Here is a 16072-nt window from a genome sequence, read left to right as displayed (position 1 = left end):
TCTCTACTATGTGATTCTGCGGAAGGAGGCTCTCAAAGTTAAAGCGCTCATAAGATGAAGAGAAACACAAAATGTGCTAAAAAGGTTAAACAAGTACCCATTTGTGCAGCCTGCATGCCAAGAGCTCCTGCCAGCTCCTTCCATTGTGCAGGAGGGCCTGTCAGTCTGCAAGGGGCGCGGCCTCCCCCCCCCCTTAATCACTTCATGCAGGACCTGGGAGGCCCCGCATTCTCCCCATCCAGTCTCCAGCCTTTGTGTAAACATACTTTACCCAGCGGCCAGCTTTCCTACTCTTTTTGACATTTTAATCACACAGCTGACTATTTTGCTGCTTAGAAACTGCCATATAAGGAATTTTTTTTTAAAGGGATGGCAGAAATAAACCAAACTGGGCTTTATCTCCGGGCAGTGAAAGAGAGAAGGGCAGGGGTTCCTTTTCATTCCTGAGTGTTTTAGTTAAAAATAATTATATATACACGAAAGCAGTATTTGGGACGAGCACACCTGAGGCTGTTTATTGCATTTAAAACAGATCTTACATTTCTCACAGCATCTGGAGACTGAAAAACGATACTGTGTGGTATCAATCATTTTAGAGTTTTTAGCATCTTGAACTTTCACAGTAAAGGTTCCTGTCAATTTTATCTGGTTTAGGTTTTCATTTCACACTGGGAAATGTTCACAACAAGGAGAGAAAAAGGAAAAGGAGATGAGTAAGAGGCCCTTGGGGGAGTGGGTGGGGGGAACCTTTATCACCAACGCAAATGTCATTCAATAGCCATTTCCAAATGGTAAATCCGGTAAACCGGCAGATCCCAGGCTTGGATTTTTAAAGAGCACGATACCTAGGCTTCTAACGTTGGACCCCTCTCCCTCATATACCCCATAAAGAAAGTATTGGGGGGAGAAAGGAGGAGACAGAACTTGGAACTGAGAAGGGGGAAAACTTAACGCTCTATAAGAGAGACCTGGGCTGACAACCCCCACCCTGCAGCTGTGTCCCTTGCCGAGTGGAAGCAGGTGGGTGACCAGGTGGGGCTGCCCACAACCCTGGATTTACATGAGGGGCGAGAGCCTTGTGAGAGGTTTCTCTTTGAGGGAAGGAGCCAGACGATGACCTGACCCAGTCAAAACTTCTCAAGAGGAGGACAATTCCAAGCACAGTGTGTTGTCTGTCCATCACTTGGATTTCTCCTAGGCCCTAAGACCTAGGGGAACAGGGGAGGGGCTGTAAGTAAAACCTAAAAGGCTGCTTGAGACGGCTCTACTTCAGGGAGTGGCAAAGGGCCGCAGGAGGCTCCCGACACACATGCCTGGGCACTGGGAGCTGATGTGGGCAGGGCTCCAGGAGAGAAGTGCACCAGCGGTCGCGGCAGCCGCCCTAGTCATGAGCACAAGTGACATAACCCCCGGGGATGTCCAGAAACTTCTTTAACAAGGGTCTGGGGCCTTGTGCAAGGAGAGGAGGGTCGCAAGTCCATGCAACCTGAGTTATTACTGCTAATGTGACCTCATCCACACGCAAAGACGGGTGGGTCTGGGAAATTCAGATGGGAAATTCTAGGGAAGAAGAAATGAAAACAAGGCGGTGAGAGGGGAAAAACTGGTCCTCCGCTGATGGGTGGATGTAAATAAACATCCATTATCAAAAGGTGCTTACATCTAGTGGGAAAACAGTGCATCAAAACGCAGCCATGCTCCTTCCAGCAGCACCATTAAGATAGACGTTGACAAAGATTTTCAAGTCTGTCTGCAGCGTGCGTGTCTGCAGCACTGTGAGTGCAATAAACTCCTAGCTCAACCATAATCCGAGTGATGTTTCCACTTCCTTCCAGTGTGGCTTGATCGGGCTACTGTTATAGACTGGATGCAATTGCTGTATATAGTAAAGCACAGACATTCGTTCATTCACTTCATGTACTCAGGTATCTGTTGCAAGTCCAGGCACAGGGTGAGATCCTGAGGACCTCAGCTGAGGGGACACATTCACTTCATGTACTCAGGTATCTGTTGCAAGTCCACTGCGTGCCAGGCACAGGGTGAGAACAAGGGTGAGATCCTGAGGACCTCAGCTGAGGGGACGAGAGTCTTTACTACCTCGTTTGAATTTTATTTCAAAACACTTCAACATACACAGTGTGACATACGTGGGTGTCGGTTGGCTTTACCCTATCACCTAAAGGCAATTCATTGTCTTCATCTGGAATACAGGCTCCAGGAGTAGTTAACTAGCTTTTAATCAAGAGTCCACAGTAAGTCAGTCAGTGAACCATCCTTGTCACCAGCCAACACCAAGGATACGCTAATGGGCACACGTGGGGCTAGAAGTGGACTTGCACACTGGCTGAATTTCTGACTTTGTTCATGAGTGTAATGCTAGTTGGAAGTCTATTTTAGTAGTGAAATTTATGACACTTGTGGTAAGAGGACTGACTAGAAATACCACAGAAGCGCTCTGGCCCTTGTTGACCCAGGTATGAAGAAGTAGCAGGCCCGAGGAAAGGTACCCTAGAGTTGATAAGTAAATGGCGCCAGGCCCAGCTACTGATTCCAGAGAATTGCTAGGCCCCAGATGCAGAACAGCAGGATGCAGGAATTCCGTCTGTGGCAGGCAGAACTCCAAAGGTGTCACTCCAAAGTGTCCGTCTCCTGGTTACTGAATCAAACACACTCTGGGGACTGCTGTGAGGGGCTCTGCAGATGGATAAGAAGCAAGTTTCTAATCAGCTGAACTTAAACTACAGAGTGTACCCTGCATTACTGGGTGGCCCAACGTAATCACAGGAACCCTCAAAAGCAGAAAGAGCAAGAGTGAAGGTCAGTCTTCATCTCATGAGCACACGTGACACACACCTGGGGGGCTACCAGAAACTTCCAAAAACCCATTTACAAGTGCCTTGTGTAAGGAGAGGAAGTGCCTTGTGCAAGTCAGTGTGATCTGAGTTATTACTCCTACTGTAACCTCATCCACACCCAAGGAGCATGAGATGAGGCAGAGGAGGGCAGGCGGACCTGGACGAGGGACTCAGCCCTTGTGGACCTGACAGATTGCAGGCCTGGAAGATGGAGCAAGGAAGCCACAGAACAGGCATGAAGCCAGCTTACAGAAGTCAAGAACAACCCCAGCCGAGAGCCAGCAAGGAAATGGGAACCTTATCCAACAGCCGCCTGGCACTGAATTCTGCCAACCTGAAGGAGCCTCCATAACGGAAAACAGCCCTGCTGCATCTTCAGCTCAGCCTGTGAAACCCAGAGCCAAGACCCAACCCGGCTACAATGCCACACTGTCCTGGCTTCTCACCTCGGAACTGTGAGATAAGTTTGTGTTGAGCTGATACATTCATAGCAATGTCTTAGGCCAGTGGTCGGCAAACTCATTAGTCAACAGAGCCAAATATCAACAGTACGACGATTGAAATTTCTTTTGAGAGCCAAATTTTTTAAACTTAAACTATATAGGTAGGTACATGAGCCACACTCAAGGAGCCAAAGAGCCACATGTGGCTCTCGAGCCGCAGTTTGCCGACCACTGTTTAGGGCAGTGATGGTGAACCTTTTGAGCTCGGCGTGTCAGCATTTTGAAAAACCCTAACTTAATTCTGGTGCCGTGTCACATATAGAAATTTTTTGATATTTGCAACCATAGTAAAACAAAGACTTATATATTTTTGATATTTATTTTATATATTTAAATGCCATTTAACAAAGAAAAATCAACCAAAAAAATGAGTTCGCGTGTCACCTCTGACACGTGTGTCATAGGTTCGCCATCACTGGTTTAGGGCAACAATAGGAAACTAGTACATTGTCTATGAAATACTGTCATACTTGCTACAGGTTAACACTGAATGCAAGGTGCCCTCAGGGCATCGACCCCTGCAAGGGACAGAGCTGGGACGCTACTAGATATACAGAACTAGTTACACGGCTGTGTCATGCCAACCTGGTAATAAATCTATGTATGGGCAGAATTCAGTCCGAGTCTTGTTTTCATTCAGACCTGAGTGAGTTTATAGGAGAGAAATCTCTAGCCCTCACCTCCTCTCACTCTGGTAGTAATTATAATTTACCATAAAGAATTTAATACCTGAAGTTGGTTTCGTTACGCGGGTATGAATCATTAACCAAACGGTGACGTAAATGAATAACCACAAACCTTGGTTTAAAATGTCTCTGGAAGATCGAAGTCCTCCCAGACATGGAAATTTCAGTTCCTCTCAGGAGCTAGGGCAGGGGTCTCCTGCTTTTCACACTAGCGGGAAAGGAGCCCTAAGCTGCTTGATCAAGTTAACTTACTCCAAAAAGAGGGAGGCGGGGTCCTTGAGCACTTCCGTTCCCTGGGGGTTCAGACCGGTTGTGCTCAGAGCGGGGCCTCAAGGCCAGCAGCAACAGCAGCAGCTGAGCTCTCCTTAGAAGTGAAGTCCTCAGCCTGAAGCCGGGAACTGAGGGATTCAGGTGCACACTCGGTCTGGTGTTAGCGATGCCACACCCGGCCCATTCTCTGCAGCAGCTTACACGCAAGTATGAAGATCAGACAGGAAGAGTCACCAGTGATGCACGACTGGGGAAGGACGGCGGCAGTGAAGGGAAGAGGCAGGACCTGTGCTGGGCTGAGGATGAGGTGGGGGTCACCTGCTCCCAGGGGGCGTGCGCAGGGGTGGGGTGAGAGTGTTACCCCTTCCCATTCCCACGAAGAAGGGCAGCGTGGGGAAGAGAAGCCTGCCGCTTGTTGGCGCCGTCACAGTGCTCACCACAGTGCTGGGTATCAGCAGCCACACAGATAGTTATTAATTTTGACAAGAAAAGGTTTCCTTCTGCTTTTTTAATACATTTAACTTACTTGTTGTGAATGAATAACGTCTAAGGGATTTCCTGATTTGGGAATATTTTTCAAGTATTCATGCAGCACAGTGGATACCATGGAATCCTGTTCTAACCTCATTCCTTCTTTCCGTCAAGGGCAGGAGACTCGGGGGGAAGGAAAGGGAAGAAGTGGGAGAGAAAGGCATGGGTCCCAGAGGTTCCCACCAGAGGCCGGTGCTCCATGAGTCCTCCCTAACCATCCTGGAGAGGGCAGGAGAGGAGCAGTACTGTGTCTCACTCATCAGCTCTCCCTCCATTCTCCACAGTGGCCAAGACTTCTCCATCCTCCTCAAACAAACTCCGGCTACACACACACATGCACACCCCACGCTCGCCCCACACAGGAACCCTCCGCTCCCGCATCGCAGAGATAATGGCCACCAGGAGGGACACCGGAAATGTTCCTCCGCTCCATCCGCGCTCACTTGCAATGATACTCATCCTGTCCCTCCATGAAAGCTAACGCTGCACCTGTGCTCAGGTGTCAAGATCAAAGGGAAGAAAAGACAAGAGAGATGCAGAATCCAAAAGTTTCTATGGAGAAATAGCTATAAAAATTGTTGCTCTGAGTAGGAGGATTTGCCCATTTAATCAAAAGATTAGCCATGGGTGTTGGTTACAACCTGGTTGCATTGAGACCATTCAGAGGGCCCAGTTAGACAACGAGCTACCACTATACACCTAGCGCAGTGGTTGGCAACTGCAGCTCGTGAGCCACATGTGGCTCTTTGGCCCCTTGAGTGTGGCTCTTCCTAAGCCTTAGGAGTACCCTAATTAAGTTAATAGCAATTTACCTACCTATATAGATTAAGTTTAAAAAATTTGGCTCTCAAAAGAAATTTCAATCATTGTACTGTTGATATTTGGCTCTGCTGACTAATGAGTTTGCCGACCACTGACCTAGCAGAATGGCTGAAATGGAGGAAAAATATTTTTGATGATTAGAAACTGCTGGTGAGGATGCAGATCAACAAGAACTCCCCTACACTGCTGGTGGGAAGCAAAATCGTACAACCACTTTGGAAAACAACTGGCATTTTCACATAAAATTAACCACCCTATGACCAAGCAATTCCACAACTGGGGATTGACCCAAGAGAAATGAAACTGTGTATTTACCCAAAAGACCTGTAGGCACATATTTATAGCAATTCTATTCATAATCACCAAAAACTCGAAGCTACTCAAATGTCCTTCAACTGGTGAATGGATACACCATGGCATATCCATGCCATGGAATAAAGTAAAGAGGTACTGATACCTACTACAACATGGTGAATTTCAAATGTATTATTCGTAGTGAAAGAAGCCACACTCAAAAGGCTGTACACTGTATGAGTCCCTGTATCTGACATTCTGGAAAAGGCGAACTAACTACAGGCGTGGACAGCAGGGCACTGTTCTCCAGGGGGCAGGGGTTGAGTGCACAGGGGCAGGATGAGGAACTACTCTGTACTTCACTGCGGTGGTGGTTACACAACTCTATGCATCTGTCAAAGCTCACAGCTCTGTTAAAAAGAATTTAGTGGAAAAATTTTAATTAAAAAGAAGGGGGGGTCTAACGTAGGGGGTCCATCTGTTCAGGGGAGCACCGCTCTCGCTGTATGAAGCCTCCATCCTGGGCAAAGGTCTCTGACTCACGAGAGGCAGAACAGCTAGAGGCCAGCCCAGCATCAGCCATCCCCTCCAGCTTGGTAATTTTTAACTGGTCACCTGTTTTTGAAAATACCCAACATTTCGAAAGAGACAAAAAAACAAAACAAAACAATTACAGGGTGTCTCTTCAGTGGGTGCTGCTGGGTGGTGTACGTGACGAGGACTCTCCAGGCTGGTCTCATTGCATAGGTGTGTAGACCTCACTATCAACTGGATTGCTTCACAGCTCTGCAAACTGCAAAAAACTGATAGCAATGCAAACAATTCCTATCCACAGCCATGCAAATGAACTCTGTCTGACAGAGAATACAAATCTCTGCACTCCAAATTCTCATTTAAACTGGTCTTAACCTCTCCCTCATTCCCTCCTTAATTAATGAGCTAAATAAAATGGTTGACATATGACCTTCTTCTATTTGCATGTCATATTTTTGCCTTTTTGAGAAATGATGCTTTAGCAGCACAGTGCATTACGTGAATAAAAGACTGCATTTCCCAGCCTCCTTGACAGCTAGGTAAATGCAGCCACCGAGCGGACAGTGGGCGTTAGGGGGCATTCCAAGGAAGGCTGCGTGAGGGGAGCTGACCCAGCTGGGAGAGGTCCCTTTCCACCGTTCTCTTTCCTCCTCTGGCAGGAAACGGTGGCCTGCTAGCTGCTGCTCTAACAATCATCCTGGACCACGAGGTGACCTTGTGGTAGGAGGGTGTGGTAGCTTATAATGTCCCCAGGATATGTGCTGGACCAAAACCCTAGAACCTGTAACTGTTACTTTACTTAGAAAAGTGGTCTATGTGCATGTAATTGAGGATCTTGAGATAAAAGCTGCACCCTGGATTACTGGCCGGGTGGGCCTGGAATGCCATCACGAGGAACTTTCTAACCAAAAGGCAGAGGGAGACGAGACATCACACAGCCAGAGGGCCGTGTGAAGACAGAAGGAATGGAGGGAGGCAGCCACAAACCAAGGGTCGCCTGGAACCCCCAGGAGCTAGAAGAGACAGGGAACAGGTTCTCCCCAGAGCCTCCTGAGGGAGCACAGCTCTGCTCACACCTTGACTTCCAACTCTGGCCTCCACGAAGGGGAGAGAACAAACTCTGCTTTTCTCAGCCACCCTGTTTGTGCAGGTTTGTTATGGCGGCCCCAGGAGACTAAGACAGAGGTAAGCAGCAAGACAGAAGCCTGGCTCCCTGATGACACCTTGAAGTCCACCTACCCCAGACTGTTAACAAAAGAGAGAAATAAATTTTTATCCTGTTAAGCTGTTATGTCATATTTGACTGTCTTTTACTTGAAGCCAAGCCATCCCAGTACGGTAACATACTGGGGTCATGAATTACTGGCCCTGACCTCACCTCGCCGGAGCTGATCTAGAATACTGGTGGCCTTGCAACCTCAGCAAGACTGAAAGTTAAATGACGAGTCAAACCCAAAATACTGGCTAATGGTGTTATATTTAGGAATAAGTTTGCATCACTGGGCATCATCAGGGAATACATCCAGGAGAGAATTTTTAGTATTTTAAAAATGTAACACAGAGTATCGGACTGCTTAGCTTTGATTCCTATTTGAAATATGTAATTTTTAGCTTCACATGAAATTCATTTTAAATGTTTAATTTTAATTAAATTATCAACATAAGACTTCCAAATTGAATTTAAAGGCTTATGGAAAGCCATGGTTTAAATTTTTACTTATAATACATTGAGCAGTAATTTGAAAATCTTATCATCTGTACACGAACTGCTGCTGCTCTCAGATGTCAAATGCTCATTTTAACGTGAAATTCATTTTAAATGTTTAATTTTAATTAAATTATAAACATAAGACTTCCAAATTGAATTTAAAGGCTTATGTAAAGGCTTATGTAAAGCCATGTTTTAAATTTTTACTTATAATACACTGAGCAGTAATTTGAAAATCTTATCTGTACATGAACTGCTGCTGCTCTCAGACGTCAAATGCTCATTTTAACAACAGTGGCTCCACTGTGTACAGTCAGTCTCTCGCTTCCAAACTACTCAGGAGCTCAAGACCCTCTCATCCTAGAGAGAAAGAGAGAGAGAGAGAGAGAGAGAGAGAAGGAAGGGGGGGAAAAGCTCAAGTCCATCACTGTCTACCGCCTGTCCCCCTTCTCACCACCCCCCACAGCTCTGGTCCCTCAGCTGAACTCTAAAGCCTTCACGTCCTCTGACTCACTGCCAGCGCTTTGTGCCTGCCGGCATCCCCAGCAGACTCTCTGCTGCTCCCGTGCCTGTCCAGAGGAGGCGCTCTGCCCTGAGTCACCGTCCTGAGGTCAGGAGCAGCGGCACCCGCTGAGCGTGGTCAGAAGGCCGGTGTGTCAGGCCACACGCAGTGGCCTCTACCCGCCCCAGAGCCCCCACGATAGGCTCCGCGGAGACAGGGAGTTGGGGCACCACAGAGGTTAGGCTTATGAGTCTGAGGCCAATGCCCTTCTCCGAGCCCTTCGGTGAGGAGGTCACACTTGAAAGCACGTGATTTCCATGATCTGAAAAACATCAGGAACCTACGAGAGCAGCAGCAAAGTGGTATTTGGGGGCTCAGCCATGATCTCTTTCAAGTACGAACAGGACAGCCTGCCCTGGCAGATGACAGAGGTGACCATGACATCACTGACAAGGGGCCAGGTGAGGAGCCACAGGCAGAGCCATCTCCCACCGCGGAACCACCGTGAGCGACCCCGACCGCCACAACCCTCTCAGCAGCACGGCTTCCCCTTCTCAGTGTCCTGGGTGCAGGACACAGCAGAGAGACGGCTTTCCACAGAACTGAGGGGCAGTCTGGCGTCTTTTAGAGTTATTTTCCTCTGCCCAAGAAACTACAATTTCACCTCACCTCCCTCTCAACAGCTGATCAAAAGTAAACATTAAGTTTAGAACTCCTGGCAACACTGATGGATTACAACAAAAAGAGTACCTGCTTTATTTTAAACCAACTCTAACAGGCTGTCACACGAATCTCCACTATAGTCACCTTGGTCAACCACAGGCCACATTAAAAGATCCCAGCAACTCACCCAACTCTCAGGATCTGAGGACTCCTCCTGTGGATAGAAACATTCCCCAAGGCAGAGAGCGACTAATCTCCTAACTGCCCCCCCTCCCTGCCACACACACATTCCCACACCTCACAGTGAGCTTTAGCGGGCTCCCTGGCTGCTTTCCACGGAAGCTTAAACATCATAGGCCTGAGTGCAAAAACATCTTCAAACATTTGGGCAAAGAAGAATGAAACTATTAAGCCCGCAACCTGCCTACAGCCAAAGAAAAATAGTTCCAGAAGGTCAGGATTTCAACCTGTTGCCCTCTTACACCTCAGCTATTAAACAATTTTGAATAATCAGGGGGGAAAAGCTTTCCTTACGACACATATTAAAAGTTAACAGTTAATATGCCCAAAGAAATAATGAATTGGGAATTTTAACTTTAAAGTGTTTACTTTTTATGTGAACCCAGGCATGTATACACACACGCAAAGTCAGAGTAGCTTCTCTTTTCTTTAAGACTTTGCAATGTTGTTGTTTTTTTTCTTGAAAGTACTTTTTTACTAGACAGCATGCAGGTCAGCCAAGTCATGGAATTCCACAAAAACTGTCCCTAGAACACACTGACCCTCCAGCCGTGACCACACGGTGGCGCTGCTTCAATGCTAATTCCAGACTAAATCCCTAAGTGTGTTTCTTTACCATCAAGACAACAATGCTTGCGCCCATCAGCATTGTGAAGTCCAGAAATGCTTTTTCTTTAAGGTTTCAGGTAACACACATATGGTTAACAGTCCACATGGCAGAATTAAACTGCTGAGGCAGCAACTCCGCCCCCATTTTAGGCTTGACCTAACAGAATTCCAACATATTTGGCCCCTGCAAAGGCTAATCAGCCTCACTTATAGCCAAGAAGGCAACATTGGGGGGTGGGGGGGAGGGAGGGTGCCGTAAAAGGACCTCAGGGCTCATTGCCTCACAGTACAACACTGCCATTTCATCTACCTATGAATCTATACTGATATATAAGTAAATGGGGAAGAAGAGAGAAACCTCCCATGCAGAGAAACTCTAAATAATGTATGTAGATAGTCCACTCTCAGGGAGGGAAGCATCATTCCCACCCTTCATGGTGGGCTACGCACAGTGACTTCCCTCCCAAGAGCACAGCATGGAGAGGGACATAAGGAAAAAGAGTAACTTTATCCTGGGAAACCTGAGGACTACAACCTCGGCCAGGTAACCCAGGTGACGATAAGCTGGGATGAGTCACATTGCTAGTGTGCACCATCAACACGATGTGATGAGAAGGGCACTTTTCGCTGGGGTCCTCCTCCCCCAAAACCCACAGCTCCAGTCTAATCATGAGGAAAACAGACGAATCCCAGCAGAGTGGCATCCTACAAAACACCTGAACGGTATGCTATGCCTCAAAACGGCCAAGGTCATCAAAACCAAGGGAAGTCTGAGAAACTGTCTCGGCCCAGAGGAGCCCCAGGGACACGACAAGTCAATGTAATGGATAAGATTAGGTATAAACTAAAGAAATACCAGGGAAGTATGGACTTTAGCTGATAATGTTCATTAGTTGGAACAATGTGTCATACTAATGTACTAGGTAATAACAGGGGGAACCTAGGTATGTGGTTGCTGGGAACTCAACTATCTCTGGAGCTTCCCTATAAAATTAAAAGTTCTAAAATAAAAAGTTTATTTTAAAAAGCTCACTCAAGGTGCAAATGATAATTAAGAGACGCCTTCACGTATAGAAGATTCCCTCTATCTTCTGCATGAGGAATGCAGGTTCACAGTGCCTTGACACTCATCACAGAGGAGGGAGGCTGTGACAGGCTGGACTGTGTTCCCCCAAATTCAGATGTTGACGCCCTAACTCCCAGTATCTCAGAATGTGATTGTATTTGGAGAAGAAGCCTTTAAAAGAAGTTGAATAAGTTAAAAGGAGGCCACTGGGATGGACCCTAATTCGATCTGAGTGATATCCTTAAAAGAGGAAATTTTTTCCCTTTATTTTATTATTTTTTTCCGTCACTACTTACCCCCCTGTACCCTCTGCCACTTCTCCCACTCCCCCCCCACCAACAATCACCACACTGTTATCTGGGTCTATGAGTTCTTTCTCTTTTTTCTTTCTTAAAGAGGAAATTTGGACACCCAGACACCAAGGATGAAAGACCATGTGAGGACACAGCGAGAAGATTGTCTTCTGCAAGCGAGGAGACAGGCCGTAGGAGAAACTAAATCTGCCGACACCTTGTCATGCCTTCGAGCCTCCTAACTGTGGACAATAAATGTCTATTGTTGCACCCTGGTCTGTGGTACTTGGCCATGGCAGCCCGAGCTGACAAATACAAGGGTGAAGCAAAAAACACAGCGTCACTGGAGTCACAGAACAACAGCAGGAAAGCAGACCTTGCTGGCCTCTGTGCCATCTGTGGCTTTGGGAGGGATTTGACCTAAGGCTGCTGTTCTGGGTGACAGTGGAGTGGACTGGAAATGACCCGGGGGCTTTGGGTCAGGCAGACTGAAGTTCCAATCCCATCCAGTCACTAACTGGCTGTATAACCTTCAGGCAAGTCATCTACACTCTTGGGTTTCTCCATCTGCCATAAGTGAGGCTGGTACCTACACCTCAGGGTTAAAAATGTTTATCTAAAGAGTCTAGGGCATGGTAAGCACTGAATAAATACTAAGTTTCCACTCTTCATTTCCTTTCCTCTAAAAGTCAGGTTGGCCAAGGAAGGACTAGAGGCCAAACCTGTCACACTGCAGGTTTTATAAATAAAGGGTAAGCAGAACGCAGCCATGAGTGGTCGTTCATGCACATTCTGCGGCTGGTCTGCACTACAGTGGCAGAGCTGAGTAGTTAAAACACAGACTTGTGGCCTTCGAAGCCTAAACTATTTAAACCTGGTCAGTGACAGGAATGTTTGTTGACTCTACTCTAAGTTCATCAATTACCCTATTTTCAAAAGCTAACAAACGCTTTCCATTCCTTATCGTACTTGACCTTCACAGCATTTGGCACAGATGTCCGTCCTGTCTTGAAATCCTTCCTCCTCCCTTGAGAACCCCTTGAGGGCAGTACGTGTGAAACAACCAAGACTCAAGATATTCAAGGTCAAACTTGCTGCCCCTACCTGACCAACCGTTTCTGTATTCCACAGTGTGGTCAACACACCAGCATCTACACCTGTAGGGACAGGAGTCCCAGAACTGGGGTTGCATTACACCTGTCAGAGCCTTATGGTCCTCACCTAAAATGCGAGAATAATGACCACCGTGGAGACACCTGGTAACAACTACCTAGGGGAAAATGTAAAGCCACTAGCACAGTGATGGCAAACCTATGACACGCGTGTCACAGGTGACACGCGAACTCATTTTTTTGGTTGATTTTTCTTTGTTAAATGGCATTTAAATATATAAAATAAATATCAAAAATATAAATCTTTGTTTTACTATGGTTGCAAATATCAAAAAATTTCTATATGTGACACGGCACCAGAGTTAAGTTAGGGTTTTCAAAATGCTGACACGCCATCACTGCACTAGCACAACAATTTTTAGAATCTGGACCCATCTAGAAAACCAAGCTTCTAGCAAGCTTCCCTACTGGGTGCAAAGAATGAGGTAAGGGTGTGAAAAGAGGTGGATTCCTCATCTCTCTGGTCCGCTGGGCAGTCTAGGGCAGTGTCCCAGGGATAGTCCACTTCTCCCAACTGTTGGGCAGTATTTCCTGTGTGACATTACAGGAAAAGGTCTAGCAGGCCTTGGCCCTGAGCCATTTTGCCCTTTCCTTCCTTCCCTAATTTTCATATCCAACAGGTCACTACAACCTATAGATTCTTTTTCCCTAAAACTGTCTCAAATTGACCTCCACCTCCCTCCCTTCTGCTTGGTCACTGCAGGGGTTTAAACCACTTTACTTCATTCGAATCATTGCAAAGAGTCCCAACCAGTCTCCTCAACTCCAAGAGGGCCTGTATGAAGTGAATACTGGTAGTTTCTGTCTGAACATTCAAATCTATTTATTTCATCCCTCTACCTAAAATATGGTCAAACACCACCACTGCCAAAAGAACAAAATGCTTGCTGGCTCCCCCTGTATTTCCATCCTCGTCTAATGCCACCTGCCCGCCATGCCCTGAGAGCCCCAGCCACATGCCTGCACACCCTCCAGACTTCATGTGGACTGTTCTTTCCCTATGGGACAGCCTTCCTGCCCAACCCAACCCAACCCCAGGGAGCACCTACTTGCCATGTAACCCCTAACTCAACCTTCAAGAATCCACTCCAAAATCACATATAGCTGGAACCTTATCAGCTCCCCCCAAAAGAGGTTTGTCCCTTCTCTGTGATGTCACAACTCTGTAGACACCTCAATGCTTTAACTGTCATTTTCTGTCTCATTAAACCGAGAGGTTCCTGAAGCTTTCGGCCAAGTATTTATTTGCCTTTACATCTACCTCATCTCTAGCCCAGTCTCCAACACTCAGCTGATGCTCAATAAACCCGCATAAAGCAAATGTTTATGGAAACTCGGTGAAAAAAGATTGAAGCTCCTCAGAGTGTCTCTGAGGCCATTCGGAAAAATAAAGGACACCACCCAAAAAATGTCCCATCCACCTACACAGTATCCTCTTATGATGAAAGGGGCTCTGGAAAAATATTGTGCCAACCTAGCCGCCAGCAAGTCCAGGAGACCTGGGGGGGGGGGCGAGGGGAGAGAACGAGCCCAGAGGGCACGAGTCCATAAAAAAGGACTGTTTTTAAAGGCCAAGGGCACACAAACTAAGAATTTCCACTTTGAAAGGAAGAAACAGGGGATGTAAGCGACAAAAATACTGAAAGGGGGTCAAAATCCAAATAAAAATGTGATTTTCTTAAGCAATCTGCTAGGATGTTTCTTTCTCGTTTCAGGTTAAACATGTTAGACTCAACAGTCTTTATTTTATCCCTTCTGTGTATTCTAATGAAATCTACCTGCAACACAGTGAGAATAAGTCAAGGTGCCTCAGGTATGGTAAGATTTTTCCTGCCTTAAAAGGAGCCAGAATTGCTCGACTGTTCATTAAAACATCACAAACAAGAAAAATATAGAGTCAAAGCTAATACTGAGTCACTATCAATTCCTCAGAAACTGCTGAGTGTGTACTTCCTGACCTGGTGGGCTGGCATCATTTTCTCCTGACTTAAGAGGGCTCAGGTGGTCACTCCGGGGCGCCTTTCTCAGCCCCACAGATTCAACCTGCACCACAGGACAATGCATAGATGCTGGGCTTGCTTCCCAGTGGATTGCTTCTCACACTCCTTCAAAACTCAGTTACTTGTGTTTCTCACTGGTGGATCTTCCTCACTTTCAACAACCGCTACAATAGGACCAAGAATAAATAAACAAGACATTGGCTGGAGCAGCACACACGACGGGAAATGAAAACCAATGAGATGGCGAACACGATGCTGCCACAGAAGCTGTGAATGGGTCAGCTAGTCCACAACACCATGCCCAGAACTTACCAGTACAAATGCAAATAATAATTTAGTTTGAACAGTTTCCTCGACATTTACTAACCCAAATCCAAATAGCAACAATCAGACTTGAAGGGTCTCTGCACGGTGGTGGCTTCCCTGCCTCACGTCAGAGAAACAGATTGAAGACTGAAGTCGGGAGCATGAAGGAAATCTTACCCTTTGCGACAGCATGGAGGGACCTGGAGAGCATTACACTAAGTGAAACAAGCCTGTTAGAGAAAGACAAGTATCATATGATCTTACTCATATGTGGAATCTGATGAACAAAATACACAAACAAAATAGAAACAGACTCATAGATACAGAGAACACACTGACAGCTGTCTGAGGGGAGGGGTTGGGTAAAAAGGTGAAGGGATTAAGAAAACAACAACTCGTAGACGCAGGCTACAGTATGGTGATTACCAGAGGGGAAGGGGGATAGGTGGATGGGGCGGGGGGTAACGGGGGGGATAAATGGTGATGGAAGGAGACTTGACTTGGGGTGGTGAACTCACAATACAATATACAGATGATGCATTATAGAATTGTACACTTGAAAAGTATATAACTACCAATGTCACCCCAATAAATTCAATAAAAATAAAAGAGGATGAAGTGTGAGAGAGGCAAAGGAGGAGAGGGCAAACCACCTAACCTTACCAGTGGGGGCGGTAGCAGCATTTCTCGAGTGTTTTAGGGGCCAGGCCCTTTACAAACATTCCCTCTAGCTCTCAGAGACCTCAATGGTAAAGCATTTCTTCTCATCTCCAGGTGAGGAAAGCAAGAATCAGAGAGGTTGCCAAGTATCTTCCAAGGACATAGGGCTACTGAGAACAAGGACTGGGGATTTGAAACCAGGTGTGTGCTAATCTTTTAGGGCCAGAAACTTCCCATGACACTGCATAGCTTGGGTAGAATTTCTCTATTTAGAAGGCAGAGAGGGAAGAGAATTCAAGCTTATCTAACAGAGATAAGATCTGCTTAAACATCACAATTTCTAAAAATAAAAAAGATC

At 46.4% G+C, this 16072-nt stretch overlaps 1 protein-coding gene and 1 long non-coding RNA gene across 2 annotated transcripts in view; both read right to left on the bottom strand.

Annotated features, from left to right (window-relative positions):
* TANC1 (tetratricopeptide repeat, ankyrin repeat and coiled-coil containing 1) overlaps nucleotides 1-16072 on the bottom strand; it is a 178715-nt gene that overhangs the window by 103853 nt on the left and 58790 nt on the right. The window lies entirely within an intron of this gene.
* Nucleotides 1-16072, bottom strand: part of LOC106724923 — a 19458-nt gene that overhangs the window by 1159 nt on the left and 2227 nt on the right. The window contains exon 2 of the long non-coding RNA XR_001360751.1: nucleotides 13737-13740. This is a non-coding gene — a long non-coding RNA (uncharacterized LOC106724923). The remainder of the gene's footprint in view (nucleotides 1-13736; nucleotides 13741-16072) is intronic.

Source organism: Myotis brandtii, unplaced genomic scaffold, assembly GCF_000412655.1.
Source record: "Myotis brandtii unplaced genomic scaffold, ASM41265v1 scaffold125, whole genome shotgun sequence".
Taxonomy (NCBI): Eukaryota; Metazoa; Chordata; class Mammalia; order Chiroptera; family Vespertilionidae; genus Myotis; species Myotis brandtii.
This window is presented reverse-complemented; position numbering and strand designations above follow the sequence as displayed.